The sequence below is a fragment of the Symphalangus syndactylus genome, chromosome X (assembly GCF_028878055.3).
Source record: "Symphalangus syndactylus isolate Jambi chromosome X, NHGRI_mSymSyn1-v2.1_pri, whole genome shotgun sequence".
NCBI lineage: Eukaryota > Metazoa > Chordata > Mammalia > Primates > Hylobatidae > Symphalangus > Symphalangus syndactylus.
In genome coordinates, this window is record NC_072447.2 from 44951626 (window position 1) to 44969237 (window position 17612).

Here is a 17612-nt window from a genome sequence, read left to right on the forward strand (position 1 = left end):
CAGCAGAGGGGACGAACAAAGCTTTCCTGAGATTTTGGCTTTAGAGAAAGCTACCAAGAGGAGCTTTAGCTGCATCCCTGGAAAACCATCAGGAGTCCCTGCAGCTTCCCAAGATATACTAGTCATTAAAATTTAATGAATTTGATTGCAAAACTGTGCTGAGGCCCTTTTAGGGCCATAGGTCTTTAAAATTTAAAGGACTCCGTGGTGAGTCTGATTTAGTCTCTGGTAAAATAGAGGAACTTCTTAAAATTCCCATACCCCAAGTAAGCACCACACCCGCACTGCAAGCCCACAATAATGAAGAGAGTATACAATCTTTTCTTCTGGTTTTTTTTTGTTTGTTTTTCCCTGCTACCCTACCTTTTCTCAATAGGATTGGAACTGTTCACTCAGGATTGGAAGACCTTCCCCATGACCCAACCCACAAAAATTACTAATCTAACATTCAGGAATAGCTTTAACTTCTTCAAGAATCACTTTATCATAAGCCTTAGTAAAACAATAGAGTTATACATTTAACAATTCAATAAATGACTACATATTTCAGGTTAACCAAATAGCTCTTGTGAATGAGAAAGCAGTTTGTCCATACATAAATATTTCAGCTAATAATAGCAGAAGTGACCAAATTGAACAATCACAATTTTGCAACCTTTAATTACATAACTAATTCATGCACCAGTAATCAATGGATGGTAAAAGCATTAGGTAAAAGGTTGGGCTTCACAAAGGGATCAAACTGTCACCACTTGAACCCTCTGATGAATCTTCACAATACTTAAGGTGAAATGACCAGATGATATGTGCCTCCAGATGTGATGTAATATGAAGTGACCACAAGCACTCTTGCCCACCCCTCCAAGAAAATATATTCTGAACCTAATTAAGCATATAGATCTAATTTCCGGTCCATATGAAATAAGAGGATAAAGAAACAAGTTAAATACCTCACCAGAATGGCATAGTCTGAGGATGAAAAAAAGCAGACAGGATTGTTATAAATTATAAGAGAATTAAGAGACTTAAGGGGTATAACCAAATACAATGAGTAGATCCTGTTGCAAACAAACCAACTATCAAAAAAAGAATTTTTTTTAGACAATTAGGGAAATTTAAGGATGGACTAAGTACAGGTGACCCTTGAACAGCACAGGTTTGAATTATGTGGGTCTACTTATATGTGGATTTTTTTCAATAAAAAAAAAGTTACATCAAGTGTGCCTGCCTCTCCTTCCACCTCCTCCCCTTTTTCTGCCTCTGCCATGCCTGAGACAGCAAGACCAACCCCACCTCTTCCTCCACCTCCTCAGCCTCTTCATCATGAAGATGACAACGATGAAGACCTTTATGATGATCTACTTCCACTTAATGAGTAGTAAATATATTTTTCTGTTTTAACATTTTCTTTTCTCTAGCTTACTTTATTGTAAGAATACAGTAATATATGTAACATACAAAATATGTTAATTGTTTATATTACTGATAAGAATTCTGTTCAACAGTAGGCTATTAGTAGTTAAGTTTTGGGGGAGTCAAAAGTGGCACATTGGCTAGGCACAGTAGCTCACGCCTGTAATCCTAGTACTTTGGGAAGGCAAGGCGGGAGGATCCCTTGATCCCAGGAGTTCAAGACTGGCCTGGGCAACATGAGGAGACCCTATCTCCACAAAACAATATAAAAAAGTAGTCAGGTGTGGTGGTGCATGCTCATGGTCCCAGCTACTCAGGAAGCTGAGGTGGAAGGATCACTTGAGCCCAGGGGATTGAGGCTGCAGTGAGCCATGATCATGCCACTGCACTCCAGCCTGGGGGACAGAGTGAGACCCTGTCTCAAAACAACGACAACAACAACAAAAGTTCAGGTGGATTTTTGACTCTGCAGGCAGTCAGCACTCCTAACTTCGGCTTTGTTCATGGGTCAACTGTATTGTATGTGCTATTAAGAACTGTATTGTATGTGCTGTGTAAGATAATAACATTGTAGCTACGTAAGAAAATGTGTTGTTTTAGAGATGTTAAATTATTGGGGAGTGAAATTATGTCTTGGCTATGCCTTAAATTCTTGGAAAAAAGAGGAGTAAGGAGATGAAACTAGTATGGTAAAACGTACATAACTGTAGCATCAGAGGTTCATTGGACCTTTCATTTGGGTACATTTAGAAATGTTCAAATAAAACGTTCAAATGTCAAGTACCTACAAATAAACAAGGGTATTTGACATTCACAGGCCTAACGTAAGATAATTGTTCAAGGCTATCATTACAAGTGAGTAGCAAGGATGTTGCTGGATGCTGAAAACAATGATTTGAAAATGAGATATGAGGGCGGTTCAGAAGCAGAATCACCACTAGAAGTATAGGAGCATTGACTATTGCTGGGAAAGAAGTACAAGGCAGATAAGCTTTTTGCCCTTCTTAAGATTCAGAAGGATAAGGCAAACAAGACTGGCTAGGATTTCATCAAGAGTGACTGGAGAGGCAACAAAGGAAGCCTTGAGTGCCAAGAAAGACAGCAAATGAACTGGAAAGCAAAGATGCATCTCTTTTAGAACTGGAAAAATTGAGACATGTCTAAAAAGAGAGAAACGGACTATATGTGTAGGGATGAGAAAGGACTAGTGACACAGCAAGCTTTCTAACAGGGCAGAGAGGTTGGCAAATTCCAGAGCCGGTGGTACCATGTTCTAGAAATGGGGTGGGAGGCGGTGAGGATGAGACATGAAGGAGTAATCTCCCAATTGTCTCAATCTTCAGGACATGAGTCATGGGGTCAGGATATTATATGACTTACAGAAAGAAGAAAGCATAACATGATAAAACTGGGAAGTCAGTGAGCATCTGCAGACAAGAGTTACCTGGCCATTATAGCTGAAACACAATGTTGTAATAGTAATAGACAAAGAATATACACCATTCACCAGGTGTGGGACTACAGACGAGTTACTTAACCTCTTAGGCCCGGTTTCCTAATCCTTTGCTTAATATCACACCTATCATATACTTACCTCACAAGGCTGCTGTGGGTTATTAATTTACATAGAAGGAAAAAAGTTTGTAAAGCACAATGTTCATTGATTAGGTTGTTTGAGGGTTCTCATATGGCAGAAATCTAGGAATCTCAGCAGAATTGCCTTTTTTTTTTCCTATTTCACAAGGGCAGATATATATTATACCTACATATAGGTATGCTAAGACAGAAGTTGTGATTGCAAAAGTGTAACTAGGAAAGTATTCTCTTCCATGAGAGGAAAAAACTTTAGTTGATATTATGCATCCTAATTTCAATAGCAGTTAAGAGGGATTTCATATTTTGAGTCATTCCAGATGTAGCTGAAATTTAAATAAACCTGTCCATTGTCAAGGTCTAGCAATTGACCAAGGTTGAAGAGACTTAAAATATTGCTGAGTGTTTAGGAAACAATTTACTTATATTTACGCGCATACAATGTAATCTTTCAATTAAAAATGTATATAATTATACAAGTGAGTACAGCTATATAAAACAAAGCTTAAACAGAACTAGGGCTGAGTCTGAAGTCTTACAGAAAATGACAGTCTTTGCCACTTCTAAGAAAATCCTGCCCATAAAGAGCCAACAAAGCACCTCCCTATCTGAAGGCAAGGAATAGGGTTGGTCAAAATATAAGAAATGCCTTTCTTAAAAGTGTCAAAGAGCCAAAACAGAAGGACAAAAGGGAAAATCCTCTTCACCCACTTTTGGGTTGGGACCCTGAAGGGCTGCACCTTAGAAATAAGGGTGAACCACAATGAATCAATTCATACACTGAATGCGATGTGGCCTTGAGTCATCTGGTTGGCCCAGGAAGGTCTCTAAAGCTGAGATTTGATTAAGCAACTCTGGATTTTCTGGATTCCCTTAAGCAGATGTACACACACACACATACACTCCTTTCTGAAAAACTATCATCCTTGGTCTCAAATGATTTTTCAAATAATTTTTCAAATACAATGCCCAGCATGCAATTAAAGACAATCAGGCACACGAGGAAACATAAGATGATCAGAACAGACTCAGAAGGACTCCAAGTATTGGAATTATCAGACATGGATTTTAAATTATGCTTGCTATGTTCAAGGAGATGAAAGCCAAACTTAAAAATCTCAGCAATGACCTAGAAATCATAAAATGTGACACAGCAGAATTTGGGTGTTTTTGAGACCGGGTCTCGCTCTGTCACCCAGGCTGGAATGCGGTGGCGTGATCACGGCTCACTGCAGCCTTGACCTCTGGGGCTCAGGTGATCTTCCCACCTCAGTCTCCTGAGTAGCTGAGACTATAGGCATGCACCAGCATGCCCAGCTAATTTTTGTATTTTTTTTTGTAGAGATGGGGTTTTGCCATGTTGCCCGGGCTACACAGCAGATTTTTAAAAGAAGCAAAGAATAATTTTATTACTGAGAAATGCAAACACCGAAATTAAGAATTCAATAAACAGGTCTAACAGCCAATAGACACTGTTGAGACAGTGCACCAAAAGATAGATCGGGGGAAAATAAAACGCTCAGAATGAAGAAAGGGTAAGAAACATGGAAGATACAGTGAGAAAGGTCTAATATCCAAGAGTTAATCAGAATCCCAGAAGGAAAAGAGACAGAATGGGGCAGAGGCAATATTTGAATAAATGTTCCAAAAATTATGAAACCTGTCAAACCACATGTGTAACAATCTCAATGAATTCCCACCAGACAAAGGAAAGTTTTAAAGCATCCTGATGGAGGGGCAGCAGGGGCAGGGGTGGGGAGATTACTTTCAAAGAAGCAACAGTTAGATTGATAGCTTAATTTTCAACAACAAAAATGGCAGCTAAAAGACTGTGTATCTCCAAGGAGCATGAAGAAAACAACTGCCAACCTAGTATTCCACTGAGGAGAAAATATCCTTCAAGAAGAAAATTAAAATACAGGCTCAGACAAATAAAAACAGAGTTCATCTCCAGCAAACCCTCACTAAGAATGAAGCAAAAGAAAACTGCCTCAAGATGGAAGGTCACAGATAGAGAGAGGAATGAAGACCCATGAAGTTCAAATAAGCATGTGAAATCTAAACGAATATTGACTGTATAAAATAATGTCTTGTAATGTTTAAAATACATACAGAAAATTAAATTACAGGACAACAATATGTATGTCACAAGGTAGGTAAATGGAACTAAGGTGCTTTAATATTCTTGCTTCAACTAGGAGGAAGGTAGAAGTATCAGTTAACACTAGACTTTGATAAGTGAAGAATACATGCTATAAATGCTAGGGTAATCACAAAAAGAATAAAAATGAATAAGTGATATCTGAAGTAATAAAGGAAAAAGATATAAAAATAGTCAAAAGACAAGGGGAAAAAGAAATACAGAGCTAGTAGAATAAAAATGCAATGCTGTACTTAACCCCAAAATGTCAATAATTATATTAAGTATAAATGAATCAAATGTTTCAAAAAAGAACAATTATCAGATTGGGTTAAAAAAACATCTACAAATATATGTTGCTTTCAAGAGCCCCATCTAAAACTTAAGAATACAGAAAGGTTAAAAGTAAAAGGATAAACATATATCATGCAAACATTAGCTAAAATAAAGATGGTATTGCTATATTAAAGATGGTGTTGCTGTATTAGTTTCAGACAAAATAGAATCAAAGAAAAAGGATCACTAGAGTTAAAAAGAGTCCCTTCATAGTCATAAAATGCTTAATTCACCAGAACAATATAACGAACTAAATTTGTATGCAGTTGATAACATGGACTCAAATTATATATAAAGCAAAGGTTGACAAAACTTCTCGGAGAATTACACATGCATTAGTATCTCAGGGGCAAATTCTAAGATATCTCTTGGCCGGGTGTGGTGGTTCATGCCTGCAATCCTAGCACTTTGGGAGGCCGAGGCAGGCGAATCATTTGAGGTTCGAGACCAGTCTGGTCAACATGGTGAAACCCAGTCTCTACTAGAAATACAAAAATTACAAAAATTAGCCAGGTGTGGTGGTACGTGCCTGTAGTCCCAGCTACATGGGAGGCTCAGGCAGGAGAATTGCTTGAATCCGGGAGGCAGGGGTTGCAGTGAGCTGAGATCGCACCACTGTACACTCCAGCCTGGGCAACAGGGCAAGACTCCATCTCAAAAAAAAAAAAAAAAAGAAAGAAAGGAAGAAAAGATATCTCTCTCAGTAGTTAAAAGAATAAGCAGACCAAAAAAGTTAGTAGGGACAGAGATACAATACAATTACCAAACTTGATCAATGGACATATATAGAATGCTGTATCCAGTAACTGCAGAATATATGCTTTTCGAGTGCTTACATATTTGCAAAAATTGTCCACATGCTAAGCCATAAAGTAAGTCTCAGGGCATTTTAAAAGATTGAAATAACTCAAAGAAAGTTCTCTAAGGAAAATGTGTTAAAGCCAGAAACAAAATACAAAAAATACACAGTTAGAAAATTCTCATATTACTGGAAATTAAGAAATATACTTTAAAAAAACCCATGGATCAAAAAAGAAATTACAGTGGGAATTTTAAAATATTGTGAAATAATGAAAATATTACATCTCAAAAATGATGGGATGCAGGTAAAGCAATACTTGAAAATGAAATGTATAGCTTTAAATATGTATGTCAGGAAGGAAACAAGGGTTAAACACCTACCTACCCATCTCAAGAAGTTAGAAAGAAAAAGAGCAAAGTAATTCCTAAAAAGGTATATAAAATATACCTGAATATAAAAGCAGATATTAACAAAACAAACACTTGAAGAATACTATTAGTATTTTTTAAACTGCATCTGTAATTAAAAGCTTTCCCCACAAAGAAAATTCTAGGCCTAAATGGCTTCACTGCTAAAATCTATCATGCATTTAAAGAAAAAATAAAACCAAACTTAACCTAAACTCTTCCAGAGAATCAAAAAGCACGTATCTTCCTTAGCTCATTTTACAAGGCTACTAAAGCCTGACAAGGACAGTACAAGAAAAACAAAATTTCAGGCCAATCCCACTCACGAACAAAGATCTAAAATTCCAAAGTAAAATTAGAGGAAAATGTGATGTTGATCATGCTAGGTTTATTTCTGGAATGCAGTTTATTTAGCATTAGGAAATCAATCAATATAATTTGACTTGAGGAATATCCTATAGTTATATTAACAATAGGAAAAACATTTGATAAAATCCAGTATCTATTCATGATGTAAGCTCCTAACAAACTAAGGACAGAATGAAACTTCCTTAATCTGATGATAGCTAGAAGAAAATTAAACATCATATTTAATGGAGAAATGTTCAAAGTTTTCCTTTCAAGAAAGGAAACAAGACAATAGCGCCACTATTACTACTTCTATTCCGCATTATAATCGAAATACTAGCCAGTACAGTAAGAAAAGAAACAAAAGTATAACATTTCGAAAGGAAGAAACGACTTTATTTGCAGATAAGAAGATTGAATACATAGTAAAAGATCAAATACATACTCTAAAGATATATGACTAAAAGTTTAGCAAAATTGTTAGATACAAGGTCAGTATAAAGATATAAACAAAATAATGGCTATAAACATTTACAATATCAAAAAATATCAAATATCTACAAATAAAACTCTCAAAAGTTGTGAACAATCTTCTGGAGAAAATGACAACCATTACTGAAAGAAATTAAAGACCTAAATAAATGGAGTAATGTATCATGTTCATGAATTAGAAAATGATAAAGATGTCAATTCTTCCCAAATTGATCTCTAGATTCCATGCAGTTCCAATCAGAGTAGCAACAGGTTTTGTGGGTGTGTGTGGAAAATGACAAGATGATATTAAAATCAAAGAAATGTGCAAAGGGCCAAGAATAGCGAAGATGCTTTCGAAGGACAATGTGGAAGAACTTGTTCTACTAGATACCAAGTTTTATGATAAAACTATAATAAACAAGGCAATGTGGCATCAGTACAAGTAGAGACAAACAGACCAAAGGAACAGAACAGAAAGCACAGACACAGAACCACAGATATATGGACATTTGATTCCTGACAATAGCAGGGAAATGGTGTGCTGGGAAAATTAGCTATCCATATAGGAAAAAACAGCATTATCCCCTACCTCACACAAAATACAAAAATCAATTTCAGGTATATGCTAGATCTATATGTGAAAGCCAAAACAATAAAGCTTCTAGATGAGAGAATACCTTGGAGGTAATCTTATGAGAATACCATGAAATAGAAAAAGCATGCCACACAGTGGGAGAAGATATTTACAACCAGCAAGGGCTCATTTCCAGCATATAGTAAAAAACTCCTACAAATCGGCAAGTCAAAAAGACAAGGAAGTACATGACACATTTTTGAAGGAATTCCTCCCAAAATAGTCATGAAAGCACAAACCTGTTACCTGAAAGATTTAGTTAAAAATACTAACATTCTCCCTGAGATTTAGAGAATATTAACTTTTAACTACATATTAATATTAAAAAAAAATTTAACTGCTCATATTTCAATAAACCAGTTCTCCCATTCCTTATCCAATCTAAACTGTAAAAGAAATAATTACTCTTGAAAAGTCCTGTTGAAGAAATCTTTGCCTACTCCAAGGTCACAAAGACATTCTCCACAAACTGAGATCTACCTACATATCCCTCAACAATAATATATAATGATCTATTCATACAGTGGAATAGTATACAGTAATGAGAACGAACAGTCTACAACTACATACAATATAAATACATCTCAAATTCACAATGTTGCATAAAAGAAGTCAGAGACAAAAGAGTCCATTTAGATAAAGTACAAAAGTAGGCAAAACTAATCTGTGGTGTTAAAAGTTAGGAAAATATGCAGGGATGGGGGTGGAGGGGGGTAAGGTAGTAAGAATTTCTTGATCTGGGTGCTAGTACACAAGTGTGCTCAGTTGGTGAAAATTCACTGAGTTGTTCACTACCGTACTTTCTGTGTACTTTCTGCATATTAAGCTTCAGTAAGAGGTTTTTTGTTTTTTTTTAACTGTAAAGGAGTACATTTTTCAAAATTGTTTAGAGAATATGAGAACAAAAAAGTTTGAAGTTCATTGCTTCAGGGTAAAGCACAAAAATCAGATAATCAAATTTTAAAAAGCAATATACTAATTACCAAAAATATACAACAGGTGTCAAACCAACTAGTGACTCTCACACTTACAGTAATATTGGTTTGAAACTATTTGAACCCAATTGATAAACTGACTTATATCTAGACTTAGTGACTAGTGTTGATTCATAAAGATTTCAGATAAGCAACTTGATCTTGTAGGTTTTTGTTAAACGAGAGGGTTTTTACATCTTAGAAGTTAACTAACAACTAGATTTACACATCTAGTCAAACTCCCTAATTTTACAAATGAAGAAACCGAGGTCTTTTGAAGTTGGGTGATTTCTTCAAGGTCATAAGAAGCTCTGAATATGTCTAAACAATTCAAATTATTTAATTAAGTTCACCTCCTCCCAATTTTCTGTAACTTCTAGGGGATTTCCACCTACCAAGAGAGTTTGTTTACTGGCAGTGTCTCTCAATACACACTATAGTCAACTGAAACATTTTTATCCAAACAACTCAAAATTAATTTCTTTGCCATCCATGACTAATAACCAAATGCTATTTCTGTGGCATAAAAGACTTTGTAAAAGTAAAGTTCATGATGTGCAGCCTAACAGATAACTTGCTGTTTACACTAAATGATGACTTTGACATCAAACTGAAGGCATGTGTGAAAAGTTAGAGTAACAATGGCACCTGTTACGTATGGTATCCCTGAAAAAAAACAAAAAGACTCGATTGTTGCCACAAATCAAAACCAAGGATTTTCTAAAAGTGCATATAAACAAATGTTCTAAATTACTGAAATTATACTAACTTAGTATTAATTTATTAAATCAATCATAACTATGATGAGTACTAAAAAATTAAATTCTCCAATTCATTTCAATTAGCTTCTATATCCAAGAAGTATGCTTAACACTTTTAATAGGAAGAATGACCTGTCATTTTGAAATCAAATCCATCAAAAGTGAATAGTGCATAAAATAACTCATTTAGTCCCATGAAAACACAGTTTTAAATTATAAAAATGCTTTAGCCTACACTCCATCACCATAGTGTTCTTTCCACTGTAATAGGACTCTCTCCTTTTATTTCAACCTATAAAGTTCAGTGCCAAGATAAATCCCTGGACTTGCCATTCCTAGAGGAAACACCTAGCCTTCGAGTATGTGCAGAAAACTTAAAACTAAAACAGAAAATGGTTTTATAGCCACAGAAATCTATTCACTAAAGAACTGGAGGTCTCCATGATATAAAAACAAATAATTAAAAATGACTTAACAACTAAGTGCAACATGGTATCCTGGAACAGCAAAAGGACATTAGTGAGATTCTGGTAAAATCGAGTAAAATCTACAGTCTCACTAACGATAATGTACCAATGTTAATGTCTTAGTTTAGACAAATGTACCAGGATTATATATACTTGGGTGAAGAGTATATGGGAATTCTGTACAATCTTTGCAACTTCATTGTAAGTCTAAAATTATTCCAAAATAAAAAGCTTATTTAAAAAGAAATGACTTAGCAAAAACTACTAAAAGTTGAGAAATTTGTACCTCAATTCTGACTCAATTAAATGCCCACAGTCAATATCTTTCTTCAAATGATGATCTCCATCAACACAAGGCCTAAATGGGGAAATGGAGTGGGTTCACAGAAGAATGCTATTTCTCCAACATTAAAAAATAAAATAAACCCCCCTAAACCCCTTAAAAAATACTTCAGGCAGGAATGAAAAGTCTGAAACCATTCCTCAGTAGAAAGGAAAGAGAAGAATCCTATTTAGTGCAAAATATGTGGGCAGTGGACAGCCAAGCAGACAAAGGTATTCTAGAGATCCTAGACCAGTCAAGCTGAATAATTAAAAAATACGTAACATTTCTTATGCACTCACTTATGGGTCAGGTGCTATTTTAAACGCTACACATGTACTAACACATTTAATCCTCTCAAGAACCCCAAAAGGGAGGCACTACTTTTATCTACATTTTACAGATGAGAAGTTCTGTAAGTAATGGAACAGAGATTTGAAGATAAGCACTCTGAGTGGACAGTCCATGCGCTTAACCACTATACTATACAGCCTTTTGAGGAGCCAAGCCAGAAAAAAGCTACTGCCTTCTAGAGACCAGTCTCCACTACTTACCGTCAGCCTCCACCAGAGGAGAGAGTTCTCTTCCCAAGGCTTGACGGTCCTTGCTAGGACTGCAAAGGAAGATAGCCCTACTGCCGTATCTGCAAGATTGTGTTCATAATCTTTCAGTACTTGATGTACTCAGTGCATGTTCCTGCTGAGACACTGTTACACATAAAAGTTAGTTTTTATAATACTATCAGTATCCAAATTCAGATATGTTGGGCTGGCTTGGGAATCTGAACACTACTATGTGACATTTTTCTGTGGGAAAATGGTGCTGCTTAAAAAAAAGTCTTACCAATGGATCATTAGAAATTGAGGCTCCCCCTGCACAGACTCTAGCCTTTAGATACCAAGATAATTGTATTTTAATAAAGACATTGCAATTACTCAAATAATCTAGTTTTGCTCAAACATCAAAAAGGCATAGTTCTTTATACCTAACAAAATGAATGGTATTACTGAAAAAAATAAGCTTAATATTCTATGAATTTCCTGCACTATGGCCAATTGTGGATGTACCCAGCAGTTAACATACTGCTCTCTCCCTGAACCTCTCAAATAAACTCTGCATTAAAAAATTGCTACCAGGTAAACAAATATATCTTTCATGCCCACACCCCAGAACAGAAGGCGTATCATCTTTGAAAGTAGCTGAAGTAATAACAGTAATAGTAGTAATGATGACGACAACGTAATAATAAGAACTAACTCTTTTTGAGTATTCACCATTGCTAGGCATGTTTTAAATACGATACATCCTCTGGCTCATTTAATCCTTATATGAGGTAGGTACCACATCATCCCTTCAAAAATGAGGGAACAGGTCAGAGATTAAGTAATTTGCCCACGAACACAGAGCTAGTTAGTGTCAGATCTGAACATCTGAGCATTTTACCCCAGAGATCATATTTTTAACCTCTGCACTCTGTGTGTAATTAAATAACTTGGTAAACTCTTAAAATGAACACAGCGTGCTTACTGACAGTCATTTTTCAAACGAAAGAGTGGTTTGGAAACCAAAAAAAAAAAAAAACCCATCTTGCCCTTTATTAGGAGTATTTCCTTCAACCAAGATAAGACTGAACACATTTATGGAAAACAAATTTAAAATATACTTAGCTTTGTTTTTATCACCTTCAAATCCTTCACTTAATTGTCTGAACATCACAAACAGTGGTAACAGTATGTAACCTCAACACGCTAACACTTTATTTTAAAATCTTGAAGTAAAACAAACACACTGTCCCATGTTTACACTAAATAAACGAGGATAAAATAACGCAAGAGGTCCAATACCTTTGAAAAGTTTCAAATCAGCAGTAATTCATGGTGGGAACAAGATATTCCTTTTATGAAAAACCAAAACTATGCTCTTTCAGCAAAACTGCAAGATTTGCCTGCTTTAATGACAATATTAGGCTGAGATGGACTAACTTAAATTTTATTTCAAAACATGTGCCTAAATTTAGAAATTCTTCATTGACAATCTAAAAAGCCTATCAGTTTATCTCCCACAAGAGCCATCTGATCCACATAAATCTAATTCCGGACAGCTAAAGGTGTACTATTAATACCTACCATTTCAGTGAATAATTAACAAAAAGCAGGCAACCCTCAACAATTTCTGGAGCACAAGCTGATTTTTAAAATCATCTATTTGAAACTCAGACTTTGCCTTTCCAGGAGACAATGATCAATATGCTAGGTTTCCAAGCCAGCTCACAAAAGCCTAAATGTCCAAAAGGTTACAGAAATATAACAAAACACAGAACCTGTGTGGGCAATGTTTCTACAGGAAAATCAATTTAGCATTCCAGCTTAGGATAACAGCAACTACTCCTGACCCATTTAGCCCTGGAGGTAGAAAAAGGAAATCTTCCCTTCCATAACTGGAAGTCTGAGCTTCCCTAGGACCACAGACCTCGGCTTCCACTATGAAGGAGGGCAAAAAGGCAGAGCTGGGGTGGGAGGAGATCCAGGGATGAGGAAGGCAAGACCAACTGGGAAAGAAGGATGGGGGGGGGATGGCAGCTGAAAGGAGTGAGGAAACAGTGCGAAGACAGCGGGCTGCTGAAGAGGATGAGTGTACAGTGCCTGTTCCTGCAGCACGTGGGCTTTTACCAACTTTCCTCCTTGGTGCTTAAGGAGAGGAAAGAAGAGGAGAAACCATTGGAGGGTCTTGATGGTGCCTGCCTCACTCTGGCTATTCTCATCCTCCTTTTCAAGAAAGAACAGGGTGGGTTAAGAGGTCTTATCCACATCCATCTTGACCTAGAGCACGGGAACGTGGAGAAGGGACTTGGAGGAGTTTTGGTGCCTTCCTTGTTAGCAGCCACCCTATCAAAGACTTCAGTGTCAATGGAAAACTAAAGGTGCCAGGTAAATGGCAGGAACAGCATCAGAAGGAGAGGATGGAAAGTAGAGAAATTTGAAGCAGGGAGGGAAGTAGGATGTTAGAGTTGGACAAATAGAACTGTCCATGAATTAAATTATAATAAATGTTCTTATTTAGGATTAATTCAGTTTGATAGTTCCAAATATTTCATCAGGTCCATTTCACTTTTAGAGAAATAAATATTTGTGGCCATGGTAATAATTTGAGGTTTACTATATAGAAGGTATGAAAATAAACTTATAAGTAGATATGAGGCAATTTCCTGGTGTTTTATCTTTATACGGTGGCAATATAAATCATTTCAGAAAGGCTTTATTTACTTGGTAAGCATTCAGTTACATTATCATTTGTTGATTTTTTTCACCCTAATAAATAGCCCAAATACCATGAGTAATTATTTTCACAAGTAAGGAAGTATATTTTATTTAACTCTTTCTTAAACTATATTTAAAAACTTATTCAGACCACAGATTGCCCATCAAGATGCCAAGGGATTATTTAAAACAGTCTCAAAAGCCACATAATACACACACATGCTGATGTGTACTGAGGAACACAGGACTTTTTTCTGTTTCCATGAAGACAGGACCATTTAACTGAAGGCCCCCAAACAATGTACTTCTTAAAAGATGAAGCAGCAAACCCCAAATTTCAAAATGTTTCTAGAACTTTCAGCCAGAGATAATTAACTAGGCAGCTAAACCTGACCAAATGACTTGGTGGAGGATGACTACCAGACATTTAGTATCTTTTTCTCCTTTTTTTCTGATTTCTGTGGCTGTTCTTCCACTTCAGCTCTACTCAGATGTGGAGCCCTTCTCTTGAGCAGGCTCTGCAGCACATAAGAAATGCAACAGCAGAGACCAGTGGGAGATAAAAGTGACCACTGGCAAGATGTTCCTGCTGTTTCATCAACACCTCAGATACTGCCTGGGAACCTGTTAAGGTCTTTCATTCCCTTGCCCCATAGCAGATTATGGTGGATCCCAGAAGAGCTGCCGTCTTTTCTGCAAATCATGAATAGGGTCCAAAACCTTTCTATCAAATTATTAATGAGAAGAAAAACAGGGTCAGCTGTCAAGTACTCCACTTGCTGGAGAAGGCAGGGATGTGTATGTGTACCTCTAAACTCTGATAAAGCAAATTCAAACCCCTACAGATAGTTGCCATTTAATAATGTAATTTGAAATACTATTCAGGACCAGAATAAACAAAATATTTGTTCTTTGAAGTATCTTGGGCATGCTGACACAAGAGGCAAAGTTACTGAAAATATCTGAATTTCAGATAGGTCACTACCAGCTATTAGGAATCTCTTTACAGATCAGCAGACTTCTAGCTCAAGTGTTACCTCTGGCTAGAAAATAGATGCATCTGAAAAGAAAAAAAAACCTTGAGATTATCTGGAGCCAAGGACACTGAAAGCTTTCAAGATTACCAACAGAACTGAAAGGTTTCTTTGTAACACAAATTTCCATTTTCATAAAATTTGTATCAGTCAGCACAAAAACTTATGCAGAGTATGGTGAAAGAACACACGCTCTAGAATCAGACCTACATGAGTTTGAGTTCTAGCTCTGCAATTTACCAGCTATATAATCTCCTCAGGGAAGTCGCCAAAGAATATTGGAGGTTAGTATTGTTCTGTGCAATTGGGATAACATTATCTTTAGCATAGGGTAGCTGTGAGGATCTCCAGTGCCTGAATATAATCGACGTTAGCTCTGTTTGCTCCAATAAACCGTACACAATGTGGTATCTATAATTGAGGAGAAGACTCCTTCACATAAACATATGGAAGAAAATTCAGGGTGATTGAATGCAGATTATGTTCTTTCAGATGTGAACATGAAGATCACATATTTAATATTTACCTTCACTGAAGTCTAACTTTCCCTTGATTAAGCCAGTTGTAAGCAAGTGGGGGCGGGGGCTGTCCCTACGGTTGTAAAGATTCGTATCACACACTGACTAAAAAGCATGTATATGTATGTGCCTGTATTCTTCCGGTGTTCATAAAAACACACCATCACAAAACTTACCATGGGTGATGAGGCCCTTTATAATTTAACACTGTGCAAAATTAAACTCTCATCTCAAAAAAACCTTTCTTCTTCCACGTGTTCTTGTATACTACTGCAAATCACTGCTAAAGCAAAGAAAAAAGTAAATTCTCTTATCCTTTCAAAATGAAAAAGTGCGCAAAGAAAGCTCAGTCTGCCAAACTGCTCCCTTTTCTCATTCATTCTTGTTCTTTTAGAAACCAGAAGTAAATATACTGTATGCCAAAATGACTGCCTGATTGGCAAACGTCACTGAAGAAACACATCGAACTGACAAGCCCGGTCTGGACCAAAGGTGGCAAGTTTTCTTAAATAATTTAAATAAGTTACATTTCAGTAGAAACAGAAGGCTTTACACTTTAACACATTAACAAACTTTGGATTTTTTTATGCAGCTTACTTTATGCCTCACCTGTCCCTCACCCTTCAAATCCTGCTTTTACGCCCTTTATGAGCTGGCACACGGTAGTAAACTACAGAACTCCAACTGGGAATAACTCTAATCTGTTGTTGGACCTCAGAGGACTGCTTGTGTGATCTTTAAAGGAAAGCAGTGTTTTCTCCTTACTCAACGCCTACCAACAGTCATCTGTAAACCTCCTCTCCAACAATTCTTACTATACTGCTACTAACCTTCACATCTCTCAACACCCTCAACGGCCCCCACGCTGGTGCTGCTAGTCCTCATCCTCAAACACCTTCCTGGGGGCTTAAAGCCGGTTCACAGAGGCTCACTCTCCGCAATGCCTAGGGTCCGGCGAGGAAGGGCATCGTCCCCTCCGTTTGGGGGACCAAGGCCAATCAAGTGGACACCCCACCCCAGCCACTCCCTCTCCCCTCGGCCTCTCGGGGCGTCTGGGGCGGGCGCGGACGCGCCAGGCCCTGCGCAAACCTCCGGCAGCCCCGCAGTTCCCGCTGTCAGCAGCAGTCCCGGGCCGGGCTGAGTCCCCGGGACACCCGCAGTTGCGCACACGCCCACCGTCTCAGGCACAGGGTCACTGGGACGATCCCGGGGGCGCCCCCGACGTCCCCGCTCGGGCAGGTGCCGGGCCTCCCCGCGGACACTCACCAGGCGGCTGCTGCTCTCTGGCCGCCGCCGCCGCCGCCTCGCCTTCACGCCCGTCGCCTGCTCCCGCGGGGGGTCCGGGCCGGCGCCGCTTCCCCGCCCGAACCCCCAGGGTACGCGCCGTGCGGGGCCGGGATCCGGTGTGAGCCGCCGCCGCCGCCGCCCCCTTTCCTCCCTCCTCCCTCAGTGCGTCCCTCCCACCGAGGCCCGCCTCGTATTTCCTAGATCCGGTCTGAGCGAGAGCTTGGCAAGCAAGCTCTGGCTTCAGGGCTTCCGTCGGGCGCCGTCGCTCGCCAGGCACAAAGATGGCGCCGCCGGGGACCGCCAAGGGCGATCTCGCGAAGCTTCCCGCACAGGAACAGGAGGGCGGGGTTCCAAAGGAAAGGTGATAAGTTAGGGAAGCCTGAGCAAACGCTTCCCATATCGGAAATGGGCAGTACCAGTTACCGAGGAAGTTACTGCGCCTGCGTGCGCGGGTAATGACGCATGCCCGAAACGGCCCCTAAAGTAGGACCTAGTTCTCCAGGTTTTACCTGTTTCCACTAGTGGCGCGGGGCGGGGTAATGAAACCCAGTCAAGAAACCCAGTAAAGGGCTTGGCAGGACCAGGCACCAAGTGAGAGGCGTCCCTTAAGGCTTGGTCATCCCTCAGGAGCCCGAATGGCCAACACACTTTTTGCTTCCCCGGGAGTCTTCCAACCCTTTGCTTGTCCTTATGGGTTGTGTCACCGAGTATTCTGTGCAAAGCCTCAGCTGCACCTTCTTCATCCTGTTATGGGTTCACATTATTAATCAAGAGCTTCTTGCTTTGTGCTTGCAGATGGCCTCACAGCTGGCGGCCACAGTCCTCCTGTTTCCCACATCACCATC

At 38.6% G+C, this 17612-nt stretch overlaps 1 protein-coding gene across 6 annotated transcripts in view; it reads right to left on the reverse strand.

The window, feature by feature from the left end:
* TAB3 (TGF-beta activated kinase 1 (MAP3K7) binding protein 3) overlaps positions 1-17028 on the reverse strand; it is a 61798-nt gene extending 44770 nt beyond the window's left edge. For 2 of the 6 annotated variants that reach the window (XM_063634577.1, XM_055267772.2), the window contains exon 1: positions 16747-17028. The gene's annotated coding sequence lies outside the window, so the exon portion shown is untranslated. Of the gene's footprint in view, positions 1-10635; positions 10809-16746 lie in introns of those variants that run through there. The other 4 variants (XM_055267776.2, XM_055267775.2, XM_055267774.2 and 1 more) reach the window with 4 other exon arrangements.
* Between the last annotated feature and the right edge of the window lie 584 nt (positions 17029-17612).